We start from the raw sequence: 14,601 nt of genomic DNA, 5'->3' as shown, positions 1-14,601 counted from the left end.
CACGAGTCACCATACCTTTTTGCACATTGCAGGCTAAAATTAGATATAGGGGCTGGTGCTGCAACCCAGCAGCAGCACTTGTGTTAATAGCACAGCAGAGGAGACCACCTGACCCATACGCCATACCACAATGCAAGGGAAACCCGGAGAGATCACAGGGTGACTGCATTGAATGTCACCCTAGGCCAGTGATGGCGAACGCGTGGCACGCCGAGCCGTCTCCGTGGGCACGCCGTGACTACAGTCATACACTGTAACATAGTAACATAGTAACATAGTTCATAAGGTTGAAAAAAGACCAAAGTCCATCAAGTTCAACCTATATACATATTGTGTCCCTACTGTGTTGATCCAGAGCAAGGCAAAAAACCCTTATGAAGCAGATGCCAATTGCCCCATACCAGGGGGAAAATTCCTTCCCGACTCCAAATATGGCAATCAGAATAAATCCCTGGATCAACGTTCTGTCCCTATTAATCTAATATCCATAACTTGTAATATTATTGCTTTCAAGAAACACGTCCAGGCTCCTTTTGAACTCTTTTATTGAGTTTACCATCACCACTTCCTCTGGCAGAGAGTTCCATAATCTCACCGCTCTTACTGTAAAGAACCCCCGTCTGTGCTGGTGTAGAAACCTTCTTTCCTCCAGCCGTAGAGGATGTCCCCTTGTTATAGATACAGTCCTGGGTATAAATAGGTCCTGGGAGTGATCTCTGTACTGTCCCCTTATATATTTATACATAGTTATTAAGTCCCCCCTAAGCCGTCTTTTTTCCAAACTAAATAACCCCAATTCTGATAATCTTTCTGGGTACTGTAGTCCTCCCATTCCCCTTATTACTCTGGTTGCCCGTCTTTGAACCCTCTCCAGCTCCACTATATCTTTCTTGTACACTGGTGCCCAGTACTGTACACAGTATTCCATGTGTAGTCACGGCGTCAGCTCCCGCGGGCTACATCTCCCACAGTTCTCTGGTGTATGCGATGGGAGCAGTGTGAGGGGTGAAAGCTCCGCCCCCTCGCACTCACCTTTCACCCCTCACGCTGCTCCCATCACTATGCGGCCATCAGATTGTTGGAAATCGAATCTAAACGGCCGCTGGGTGCTGATGCTGCCGGCCGGCGCTACTTTAATACTTTATTTATTTATTTTTAATATGGCAAGCCGATCCGGCATATTAAATCAATAAAAAAAAGGATTAAAGTAGCTCCGGCCGGTGGCATCAGCACCCAGCGGCCGTTTAGATAAGTTTTCCAGCAGTCTGATGGCCGCATAGTGATGGGAGCAGCGTGAGGGGTGAAAGGTGAGTGCGAGGGGGCGGAGCCACTTCACTTGACTTGCCCCCCCCAAACAACGAATTGTTTTTTCTAAACTAAAACCTCGTTATTCAGGTTTAATTGCAGTGTTGGCACTTTGAAAAAAATAAGTCGTTTTGGTTTGCAGTTTGGGCACTTGGGCTCAAAAAGGTTTGCCATCACTGCCCTAGGCTGTGCAAAGATGTTGCAGAGTACCCAGCCCACCATATATAATATGGTATAATATGGCATTTGCAGTATATTTGTAGTGCTTGCAGTATATTTGTAGTGCTTGCCTCATGGATACTTACTTATAATTACTAATAATATTACTCATTATGAGAGCCTTTTCTACTTTTGCATTTGGGACACCTCTGTTCCCCCTCCGTGTATGATTTCTGGTGATGCCACTGTTTGTAGCTTGGTATGACAAACTTTCCTGTCTCTGGGGATGTATTAAAGACTGCAGCTTGCACATTAGCCATATGATAAAAATCTGCAAATCTGCCAGTGTGTTGAGCCAAATAGCATGGATCCCAGCATGGATCCCTCGGTATCTGGCAGACGGAGATAGGGGATATGGTTTTATGACCTATTCAAACTTAACTAGTATTATAAATGCTTTCAAAAAATGTCACTTTCAAAATAAAGGAAATTATACATAATACTACCAATAGTAAATATCCCTTGATAATACATACAAATCTAAAACAAATTAAGTCATCTCTAGGTCCACTTTCCACAGCATACCAATCATAAAATTGAAAAATTGAAATGCCACATAGAGTAAAATAATAAATAATATATTAAATCATAGATAAACAGACGGCAATGCAGACATCACCAAACATAAAGGTACTCAAACTTGCAGTTGTACAGCATTGTCCATAATCCACTTCTGCTGTGGCAAAGACCTGCCCTAATATTACTTAAAAAAGGTGTTTTTTTTCAATTTTATTTGTATTTTTAGGCCTGGAATTAGTGCATGGTATGATAACGAGATTAGGTTGTAATGTTTGTACATGGGTTTGAGCCGTTAGCAATCTTTTTTGGGACTTGCGCCCTGGGAGTTGAATAGCTTATTTTTTAGTATGATTTTAGCATTTATTCTTCGGGTTTTTTTTGTTTTTTATCAACGTTTCAAAATTTTAGATGTGTAATCGAATCTAGCCCAATGGCTCTACGATGGACAACTCTAAAGTGTGTAAATACTTATATTATATGAAATCATTTAAATTTACTGTGATTGTGTTACAGTTATTATGCTGTCAATTTAATAGATTGACTATAAAGTGACCAGATTTTTAAAATGAAATCCAGGGGCAATTTTTTTTTAACTGGCAAATGTTAAAAAAAAACTATTTTATAAGTATATTTTCTTCAAACTATATATTCAGTATATTTGGTATATGTTTATGAAGTGATTGTATGATATATATGTTATTTCTCACATTTTGTCCATGAGATTTAAAAAAATACTTCTTAGAATCTTTTGGGCTGATGTGAGCATCATGGGCCTGGTGCTGAGGATTAAAATAGAATATAAACTCCTCAGCACCGATGTGTACTGGATAAAGATGACATCAGTGCTCGTCAGATTATATAGGATAGAATTTTATGTAATGGGATTGGGAGTACATAAATACACTAGAAAAGTCATCATAAATGGGACACCTGAAGCCACAATTTAGTGCCACTAATCCTTCTTGATAAAATATGCAGATTGAAATATATTAAATAATAAAAAACCTTTACTTTTCCTCTCACTGATTTCTGGGCCTAGAAACCACACCAGGACAGGCTCTGCCACACCAAGACCCAAACACACACACACACCAGGACAGGCTCTGCCACACCGACACACACACACACGTAAACACACACACATCAGGACAGGCTCTGCCACAACAACAACCACACAGACCAGGACAGGCTCTGCCACACCAATACCCAAACACACACAGACCAGGACAGGCTCTGCCAAACTAACACGTAAACACACAGACCAGGATAGGCTCTGCCAAACTAACAAGTAAACACACAGACCAGGACAGACTCTGCCACACCAACACGTAAACACACACATCAGGACTGGCTGTGCCACACCAACATGTAAACACACACCAGGACAGGCTCTGCCACACCGACACCCAAACACACACACCAGGACAGGCTCTGCCAAACCAACACGTAAACACACAGACCAAGATAGGCTCTGACACACCGACACCAAAACACACAGACCAGGACAGGCTCTGCCACAGGGACACCCAAACAAACATTCCAGGACAGGCTCTACCACACTGACACCCACACACCAGGGCAGGTTCTGCCACTGTTACCTCGTCCGTCATTCCGGCTCTTCGGCAGGCAGGGGAGCTGAGACGCAGCCTGCGCCTTTAGCCCCCTGCTCGTTCCGTCTGCGGGAGCTGCCGTCGGGTCCGTCCTGCGGCTAGACGCACGTCCCTGCAAAGATTGAGGGATCTTGACGGGCCGTGTGTCTCAACATCATGAAAGCCGTTCACGCATGTGAGAACAGCTAACTCATGAATATTCATGTCGCTTGCCTTGTTCCCTGTCCTTTGTTGTGCCCTGTATCATGTATGTCTTGTCTGTTTTTGTTTCTTGCTCAGTCTCCCTGTTCCTTGCTCTGTCCTCCTTGCTTGCTGTGTTTCTGTTATATACTCTGCTTAGCTTCCCTATTTCCAGCCTGCAGCATCCTGCACATGATTTTAGTGCTTGTCTCATGCCTGCTAAAGGGTGCCTGCAGGATACCTCCAAGTACTGCTTTGTTCCGGACCCCATCTGCTGCTATGTCAGGGTGCTGGTATGTGGCTGCTCAACCCTAGATGCCCGCCTGGGATAGTGCAGTCGCCCTGCACCAGGCCCTGTCCAACTCCGCTACTGCGCAATACCTCCTGAACTCCATCTTTGGGCGCTCTGGGTCATTACAGTCGTCTGTATGGACCCAGTTCCTGTCAGCACCCAAGTCTAGTTTCTAGCACTATAAGCAGCAAATAAATCTAGGAAAATCAGGTATTTCCTTATGGTTTAATGACATAAACCAAAAAACAGCATAAGTTGTGGTGGGGTAAAAAACACTCAAAGTTAAGGGGATAGCAGAAGCATTATTAAACACTAATGTGTAACCACTAGACAAGCCCATAGACTTGCTGTTGCCACATAAATCTTGTAGTGCTGCCACTAAATTATATATAGAAAATATTGTGAACCGAAAAAAACTAAAATCACGTGTCACTCAGGTAAGGTGCAGATGAAAGACAAACTTATAAAAATACTTCCCTAATTGGACCGCAGCTGCCCAAACTACACTCTTCCTCAAAGTGTAAGAATGCAAATAAACCAGGGATGTATGGGGCGCAGGAACATATATAGGGAAAAAATAAAATGAAAACAACACAATATAGTGTAGATTGTACTTCCAATGTTAGTGATAAAATGATATATTGCACTCACAAGTGAAAGAGGCAAATCCAACTCATCAACATGGACTGTAAAGAGGCTTTTAATATTCTTCAGTGAAAATCTAAAAAACAAGCTTAAAATGGTGCAATATCTTAGGTAAAAAGAGTATACCAAATAGAAATGCACTCACATATTTTTCATGCATAAAAATGCATATACAGGCATAGGTTGAAGTCCAATTGAATCTTTTTCTTCTACGCGTTTCGCCCTTGGGCTTCTTCAGGAAATCAATTGGTGCAGGTCTCTGTCTATGTCAGCAAAATCAGCAATCCGTAAGTATTTCTGTTCGTTCTGTCTGTTCTTTTATAATGATTTATATGTGTGTTTCCGGGTATGTCATCACGTACTTGACCTTTGTTCTCTGTTGTCATTACGTTTTTTTCTCTGTTGTTCAGGTTGATTGTTCTCTCGTTGGTTGATAAAATTTGTCGACGAGATCATTGGGAGGAGCAGGGACCGCGTCATCACCTACGTGTGGGTGTTCCCGTGTGTCACTCAAGAAACAAAAATCAGGTGTTAATTTGTTCGGATAACCTATATCGGACGATCGCGGCTTATGCCCACCAAGATGACACCGACAACAGAAGAAAATGTAGACGAGATTCAACGAAGTTGAGAAGAGATTGTGATACCCCTACTTCAGGAACAGAATAAACGGAACGTGCGGAGACCCAAACCAGAAGAAATGAAAATTCACAAGAAAACGGAAAGCGGAGAACCGATCTGTGAGCTCAGAGATAGATGATGTGATTTTACTTATGTATTGTGGAAATTAAAACTTGTTTAAAATTATATGAAATGTATATAAAAAACCAGAAGGGTTCTACATAACTCCCAAGGTTCGTAAAGTGTGCATGCTTATTAGATACGTATGTGGCTCAATGTCTTCAGGATGAACTCTAATTCAAATAAATCGCGGAAATGAAAAGGAAAATGATTGAATAATCAATGTGTATAAATTTGATTATCCTTATATTAATTGATTCAAAAATCATATATGAATAAATATTGAGTGTTGAATAGTGAAGTGATGTGTATGTTAATCATATGTGAATGAAATGAAGTGATAATGTGTATTAAATAATAAAATGATAATTTATCAAAAATTATTTATTGTGTGTCCGTATTATGTTATTGTGCTAGTAGTAACTGAATGTGAATGTGTGGTGGACTATTTAATGTGTGAGTGTGGGTAATGAGTGTAAAATTATCCTGTCTGTGTCATAATAATATGTGGATGTGTGTGATGAGTGTAGAGATCTCCTATCTGTATAATAATTTGTATATACATATTCTATATATGTATATAATGTCATAATTGATATATGTATTTAAACAACTTGAAGATAGTAGAACTCCATGTGTGTGTTAAACTGTAAATAAAAAATTAAAAAAATAAATATAAAAAAAAAAATAAAATAAAAAAGAAAAAATAAAAAATGATCATAAAGTAAAATTCATTGTCAGAATTAAACATAGTGTCATCCATAGTGGTCCCAAATATCTTGTATGTGTTAAAATTGTCTCATATATACAAAAAATTGTTGGATCCAAAACAATATAAATTCTAATGTTTAATACGATACCAATAAAAGATAACTAATCCGGAATGTATTAAAATGATCATAAATATTTATATTATGAATAATAATAATCATAAATAGATAAAAATCTGAATTCGTATATTCAATGAAGTATAATTGATAACTAAATAATAAAGAGTATTTGAAACCGTTATGAATAAAATATGTGGATATATAGTATTATATTATAAATTCAAAAGTGGATAATAGATTATACATGAAATTATTGGTAAAATTAATATAATAATAAATATTATATTTTTAAAAATACATTGATAAACAATATTTTAATTCAAAATGATTACGATAATTGAAATTAGAAAAAATATATTTAATCCATAAACGCTAAAATATCTAATTCCATATTTAATCCACCTTTTTTATGAGTTTGAAATTTATAAATCCATTCGGTCTCTCTTTTGGCTAGTTGTTCTTTTATATTTCCCCCTCGCCAATGTGGGGTAACTATGTCGATACCCATGATTTTAAAGCTATCAAGAGAGAATTGTTTGCAATTAATTGCGTGCCTAGGAACACTATGTTTTAGATTTTTCAACTTTCTAGACGTACGTCCTATATATTGCGCACCGCACTTACATTCCAACATATAAATCACATTTGTCGTGTTACAGTGAATAAATTGTTTCACTTTGAATTCCTTTCCTGTGTTTGTGCATTTGAAGGTGGTGTTTTTCTTCTCTTAAGTTGCATGTTTTGCACAATTTACACCTACCGCATTTGTGGAATCCTGGTGTTCTAACAATGAAATGCTGCCACCACTGCAAGGGGTTCTGGGTAGGTGTGTGCAAATTAGGTTAACAATGATTACCTTTTTGCCTCTATATCCACTTTATACATGAACCCCTTGGAGCTAATGTCCACTCTACTAGACTAGAATTGAGGAATTCTGAATGAAGCTAAATTTGCATGAATAAAAATCATTTATATGAGGGGATTGGACGTGACACTTTACTAAGAAATACATTTCGAATGCTATATTGAGTTATATAGGTGTACCATTCAGCAAAGTTACTGAATAGCACCTTTAACATATGGTGCATTTGTTTAACAAAAGAAGGATTTGTTTTTTGCCATGGATTTTGCCCTTTGATTGCCAACAGGATGGTGAATGATTTTTATTGTTTACCCTTATGACACCAAAAGGATGTTTAGATGGACCTTACTCCTCCCCCTACCTAGAGATTTAAATACAGAAGGTGGCAGTTAGGGCTTTTTAATCCATACCTTCATTATCCCATAGGGTAAGGATGTACTGTAAGGAGGAGCAGCACGGGATGAGATCCGTGCCCTTCCAAATGGTTTTTAGTATTTTTTAAACCCTCACCCTGATAAACAGGATGTGGAGGACATGTGCGTAAGAACCGCGGGGGGCGCAGATCCCCCACAGGAAATCATGAGGGAGTGGGGGGCGGATAATGGAGAAAACTCCCCAGATAAATTAGTAGGGCCCTAGGAAGGGTGAGGCGAGAGAGGCATTCACTTCAGGTGCAGCTGCAAGGTGGCACAGACCCGTCCCATCAGCAAACACCCTCTAACTGGCCCAATATTAGGGAGCGCGAGGTCTGTCACTTCAGAACTCAGCTTCTGTGTTCCCTAATCGCTAAGCCCTGGCAAATGATGCAGAGCGCCGGGATATACGCCATACCCCCCACGCTCTGCATCAATAGCCAGCGCATAGTGATTAGGGAGCACTAAAGCAGAGGTCTGAAAGAACATACCTCGCACTCCAATGACCGGATGGAAGAAGGAAGATGGAAGAAGAGAAAAGTAAGAGATGGGGAGAAAGGGGTGTAAGGGCAGTGTATGTGTATATATGTGTGTGTTTGTAAGCTTTTGATTGTGTATCAGCAGATATGTGTAAGAACAATGTAGGTATTTGTGTGTTTATAAATTAAAAATATGTACAAAAGCATTTAATACATAGTTGGATTGCATTTGCCCACACTATTATATTGTCCTATACATAAATAGAGGGGATAAAAAGTGGCGCCTCTAATGAAAAAATTGCACATATTGATTAATTTGTACTGTATAAATTATGTGGTACTATGTTGAATATACCTTGTTTATTTTTGTGAAAATCGGTTTCTCTATCTTTTCGGCAACATATAATGATATTGTGAACATTCTCGTTGATGGATCAAATATTGCTCAAAACTAACCTGTCTCGCGAGAGGATGATGTATACGGAACAGAATGAAGGATGAAGTATATAGGAAGCAGGATGCAGATCAACAGGACGCCTGGTCGAAGTCCTGAACAGGTGAAACCTGTTGCATATCGGACTACAGCATATTTTACTTTGTATTTGCAAATTTTATCTATTTCATTTTATTTTCAATATTTAAATAAATGGAAATGAAGATTTCATATTGGAAATGTTGTCATCTCTCTTCTATTGAGGGGTTACCTGGAGGTGTTGGAGGTCCAGGGTGTACATTTTGAGGAGCCTATACTACCTTCTCCTTTGTAGGTGCAACCAATATTGGGGAGGGATTGTTTATTTGGACTATATTGTACTATTGGTTTGTTTCTTTTTTCCTTTAAAGATATTTTTACAAGATTCGTTAAAACTGGGATGCATTGACATAATCAGGTTATGTGTTGATTTTTATATATTAGATTTGCACTGGAGTTTATTTGTTTGTTTGTAAGCTGGTGTGTGTGTATGTGCATATGTGTGTGTGCAAAGGCAGGGTTGTGTAAGGGCAGTGTATGTGTATGTGTGTGTCTAAAGGCAGTATGTATGGGCAGGTGTAAGTAAGGGCAGTGTATGTGTATATGTGTGTTAATGGGCAGGTATGTGTAAAGGCAGTGTGTTTGGACAGTCATTTGTAAGGGCAGTGTATGTGTATATGTGTGTTTATAGGCAGGTTTCTGTAAAGGCAGCGTGTAAAGGCAGTGTATGTGTGTGTAAATGTAGTATGTAAGGGCAGTGTAAATAAAATAACTTCTGTAAAAAAATAGCTGGGGGCCACAATTTTCCATTCTTGCATTAATCGCAAAAAGAGCTAAATACGGCTCTGTAAATTAGGCATATTTATTGTTTTACAGAGGCAGCAGGCAGTGGAGCAATGAACTTACATTGCTCTGCTCTACACTTCACCTAGTTGTCTCACCACGAGGATTCTGCTCCTGTTGCTGCTTGATTTGCATGTTACCATGGTAACGCAAGCAGCAAAGACTACAGCTCACTTTGAGGCTCAAATTGCTTAGAGAAACAGACTCGGGATAGGATTGAGGGGAATTACCGTATTGGCTCGGATATAGGCCACACCTGAATATAGGCTGCACCCTAAAAGTTTGGTGCTTTTTTAAAGAAAAAGTTTTGTAATAGATATGCTGCCCCCCCGAAGATATGCTGCCGCTCTGTCCTCCCCCCCCTTGAGATATGCTGCCACTCTGCCCCCCCGAAGATATGCTGCCACTCTGCCCCCCCCCCCCCGATTTACCAGAGCAGACTCCTGGGTGTCTTGCAGGGCCGGAGGGGGACATCTACACAATACGCGTATACAACTCCCGCTGCCGGCACTCAGCGGAAGTGCCGGCACCGGAAGTTGTATACGCGTAAGATGATGCACAAGAAAGCCCGCAAACAGTTTGCTGAAGACAAGCAGACTAAGGACATGGATTACTGGGACCATGTCTTGTGGTCCCATGAGACTAAGATAAACTTATTTGGTTCAGATGGTGTCAAGTGTGTGTGGTGGCAATCAGGTGAGGAGTACAAAGACAAGTGTGTCAAGCACGGTGGTGGGAGTGTCATGGTCTGAGCCTGCATGAGTGCTGCCAGCACTGTGCAAGGTCTCTAACATCCACCAGCTCCGTGATGTCATCATGGAGGAGTGAAAGGGGACTCCAGTGGCAACCTATGAAGCTCTGGTTAACTCCATGCCCAAGAGGGTTAAGGCAGTGCTGGAAAATTTTGGGCCCAATTTCGACATTTCCACTTAGGGGTGTACTCACTTTTGTTGCCAAGGTTTAGACATTAATGGCTGTGTGTTGAGTTATTTTAAAGGGAACAGCAAATTTACACTGGTAAACAGGCTGTACACTCACTACTTTACATTGTAGCAGAGTGTAATTTCTTCAGTGTTGTCAAATGAAAAGATATAATAAAATATTTACAAAAATATGAGGGGTGTGCTCACTTTTGTTAGATACTGTATATACACATACATATACACTCAGTACTTACCACATCCTCTACTTCCCTCCTGTATGTTCCTTGAGACTGAAGCTCCCTCACTGAGCAATGATCTGATTATGTCCTGTGATGTGCAGCGACATCCTTTCTTACTGATGCTGTGCATCGAGATGTGCGCAGTGTCAGTGAGGGAGTGGTTGCTGCACCTTGTGTGACCAAGCCAGATCACCACTTCATGGTACAGATGACATTTATGGACCAGTCAGAATGCTGGGGCCATTGAGCAATTCCTCTGTGTTCTCTAATGTTAATCCGGCCCTGAAGACTGGTTCTATTTAATTGATGTTTAGATTCACCAGGGCTGGCAGTAATTGTGCCAGGGGTTGTCTAGTGACATTGAACTTAATTATCAATTACATTTGGTGAATTGTTTCATTTAGTCACTAAGGGGGCAATTACTTTTTAACATAGTGCTATGAAACATTTTAGTGTGACAAATATGCAAAAATGAAAAAGATCAGGAAGGGGGCAAAAACTTTTTTAAATCACTGTACCTCTATGCTCCATGAATTTTTTTCAATACTCATTTACCTATATTACAAACCCAATGCCTCCTTTACAACTCTGCCTGATTTAAAAATAAAATAGAAATCACAAGGGATAACACCCTGTACCTCAGCCCCTCTTATTGACAACAACTTCCCTCAACTGTTTTAGTCTGGTAACCCTCATTGAGGTTTCTGATGTCCTCTGCCACATCACTGTTTACTTAACTCTAGGCTGACCACTGTATGTATCATTCGTGCATATTCTTTTTTGTTACATTTTCTTTATTTAATATTAGGGAGAGCTAACATGCCATAGTATACTTGTTATGGTTATTATTTGGTGTGGCAAGTCCAACGCAAGTGTTTTTTTTATAATTAAAAAATTTTGCCCATTTCCAGTGCCAGACGGTAGTTTTTTCCCCCCTACAAAAAAAAATAAGCTTCTTTCCTAATATTTTGATGCGTAGCTCTGTTTTGACTTACTGGTGTACTGAGTGTATGACTTTGTGACCTATTAAAGCGAGTGAGCAGGTGGATGTACTGATAAAGGTTTCTTAGTTCCTTAAATCAATATGTACTTTACAGAAGGATAGCTTGGAAGCTTGTTGTTAAACTATGCACAGAAAACAGCAGGCCACAGTTGAAAACATTCCACTTTGCTCATTACAACACATACAGTTTATTTGTAATACCCTTCACTTTTCAGCAGGAATAGTCTTTTCCACATGACAAGAAAGTTGCACAGGGCCCATATTCCACGAGTACCCTCTTTTCAAAATATAGTTTACCATAGGCACATGGTAAAGAAACAGGAAAAAATATGAATATTGTTTTAATGAAAAGATAGGGGAGTAAAAGAGTAGATGCCAAAGTAAAAACATAATAAAATTTTCCCCAAATAAATCACTTGATTTAGGATCCCTTACAAGGTTGTGGAGCAAGTGGTGAGTCATGTTAAAGGTATGGTAACACATGCAAATAATCCCTCTTATTCACTGAAACCTGAGTTGTTTGCAAGTGCATGCAAGTGCCTGTGACTCATCGTGGAAGTTAAATTAAATTTTGCATACCCTCATCTGAAACTTGGAAAACTTAATAACAAAACATCACATCCCAATACATTAAATAATAATAAAAAAGGAATTAATAAAATATATAAAAAAAAAATGAAACGGGGGTCCCCAGTGCTCCCTATTAACCAAGGGAGTGGTCACTCTTTAGTGGTCTATTCTTTTTAATACTGATACCTAGATTGTAAATTCCTGCAGGAACAGGGCCCTTCATTCCTGTTGTATCTGTATGTCAATTGCTGTATTGTACTTGTCGTTATCTGTAACATTTTCGTCTTCGTACAGCGCTGCAGAATCTGTCGGCACTTTATGAATAAAGTATAATAATAATACAGAGGCAGGTCAACTTGTATCCCGCCACATCATACAGAATAGCTGTAAATGCAAATGGGGGAGAACCCATACAATCCTAAATTGTGCCTACACTGTATCTGTAATGGTGACATCTGTTTTGGTTTTGTCTGCTCCTATGAGAATCAACTTCTTGCTGTTAAGTTAGATCCGGTTACTCCGTCATCTCCATATGATCAGAATGTGTTTCAACTGACTGGGCCATGGATTGATTAATGATATATAATAAGTCACATTTACAATAAAACCAGATTTTGATTATATACACTGTTAAATGTAATTTGTCATGAGAGCAAATGAAATTGCTCACAACCCAAAATTGTCTAAATACATAGTAGCATCATCCTTGTATGGCATCACTTAACATGCTTTGGTATCAAGGACATGAAAATGATCTTTGAATTAAATTAATCAAGTTAAGGTATCACACAATAAAATACAAATTTAAACTAGAAATTGTTTCCCCACTCTAGATTAAGTGCATTGTGGATACAATATGAGAGGATTTAAATACAAAAGACATTTTAATAACATTTTATAATCATACAAATGATTAAATAATAAAACAACAAAATGTGTACATAAAAAGGACTTGTATTTACATTGATCTTTGATGAAACACTGTTTATTTCAAATGCCTACAAAATATTAATCATACAATAATTATCGACCAGGAATACCACTCAGTAAACTGCATTTCATATACAAACAGCAACAGGTAGCCTCTAGCACCCTGAGCATGGTGGGATTTGTCCACACCAGCTGCAGTGACAGTGGTTCCTTATTGCGATATACAAACAATTGTGCTTTTTCCTACATATACAGTGCTTCTAACATAATGTGCAAATGTCATAGAAGAAAAGGCATAAAACATTGAAATCAAGGCTGTTTATTTTTAAATTTGCAATCAAGCAAGAAGTATTACTTTGAATTTTTTGTAACTGATGTGCCATACAGTTTTCAGTAAAAGCAGGTATTTCCCTGCGCTGACTACTGATGAAACTAATGTTTTCCTAAAACATTTATTCTACTGACTATGTCGCATCCTCATGGCCGAAAAATGTGTTATATACAGGTAGTCCTTACACTACATTGAAAAAACGTGTTGTTTTTTTAACCTAACATAAATGCTATGTAGCATAGTATTCACCTACCCAAAACATGCTGTACTGTTTTGTACAAAACATGTAAAGATGACATATATTATGTTTTGCAGGACATGTCTGTATTAATAGTGCAGTAAGATGTACATGAAAAGCACATGGGGCAAGTGTCATAGTAATATATAAGACAAGACAAAAGAGGTTTGAGTCTTTGCAGTAGAAATAATGAGCAGACTTGATGGGCCAATTGGATCTTATCTGTTCTCAATTGCTATGTTTCCATGAGATAAGTTATAAAAGGGAAGTAAGATGTGTATGTTGAAAACTGCAATACTCTTCTGTTTGGCATTCCACTGTCTCCGCTCTTTCCTCTGCAGTATTTCCTAAATGCTGCTGCTAGGCTTATCTTCCTTGCATGGGGCTCCTCTTCTGCTTCCCTACTCTGTGAAATCCTCCCCTGGCTCCCTATTACTTTTAGAATAAAATTTAAAATCCTGGGACTAACATATAAGGCCCTCCATAACACTGCTCCTCCATACATTTCCGCACTCATAAACAAATACTCTCCTACTCGATCTTTACATTCTTTCCATGGTCTAACGCTCTTCTTAATAATCACCTCTTTCTTTTCCCGTCTATAAGACTTCACTCGGGCTGCCTCATATCTTTGGAACCTACTTCCACCGAGCCTTCAGCTTTCACCCTCAACATTCAAGAAAAATCTCAAAATCCACTTCTTCAGAGAAGCCGCACCATCTTAGCTGCTAGGACTTCCCTGTCACTGATACAACCACCACACTACCTCTCACCTTTCTCTGTTCCTTTTTGTTGTCCTCACCCCATTCCCTCAAGATTGTAAGCTTGCGAGCGGGGCTCTCTCCACCTAATGTATCGGTTTGTCTTAGTCTGTCAATTCTATTCTTATCATACCCCTTGAATATATGTATTGTAAGAAGCGCTGCATAAATTGTTGGGGCTATATAAATAAATGAT

The sequence above is a fragment of the Sceloporus occidentalis genome, unplaced genomic scaffold (assembly GCF_023333645.1).
Source record: "Sceloporus occidentalis isolate IW3139 unplaced genomic scaffold, rSceOcc1.0.p SCAF_16, whole genome shotgun sequence".
NCBI classification, from domain to species: domain Eukaryota; kingdom Metazoa; phylum Chordata; class Lepidosauria; order Squamata; family Phrynosomatidae; genus Sceloporus; species Sceloporus occidentalis.
Note: the sequence above shows the minus strand (reverse complement) of the source record.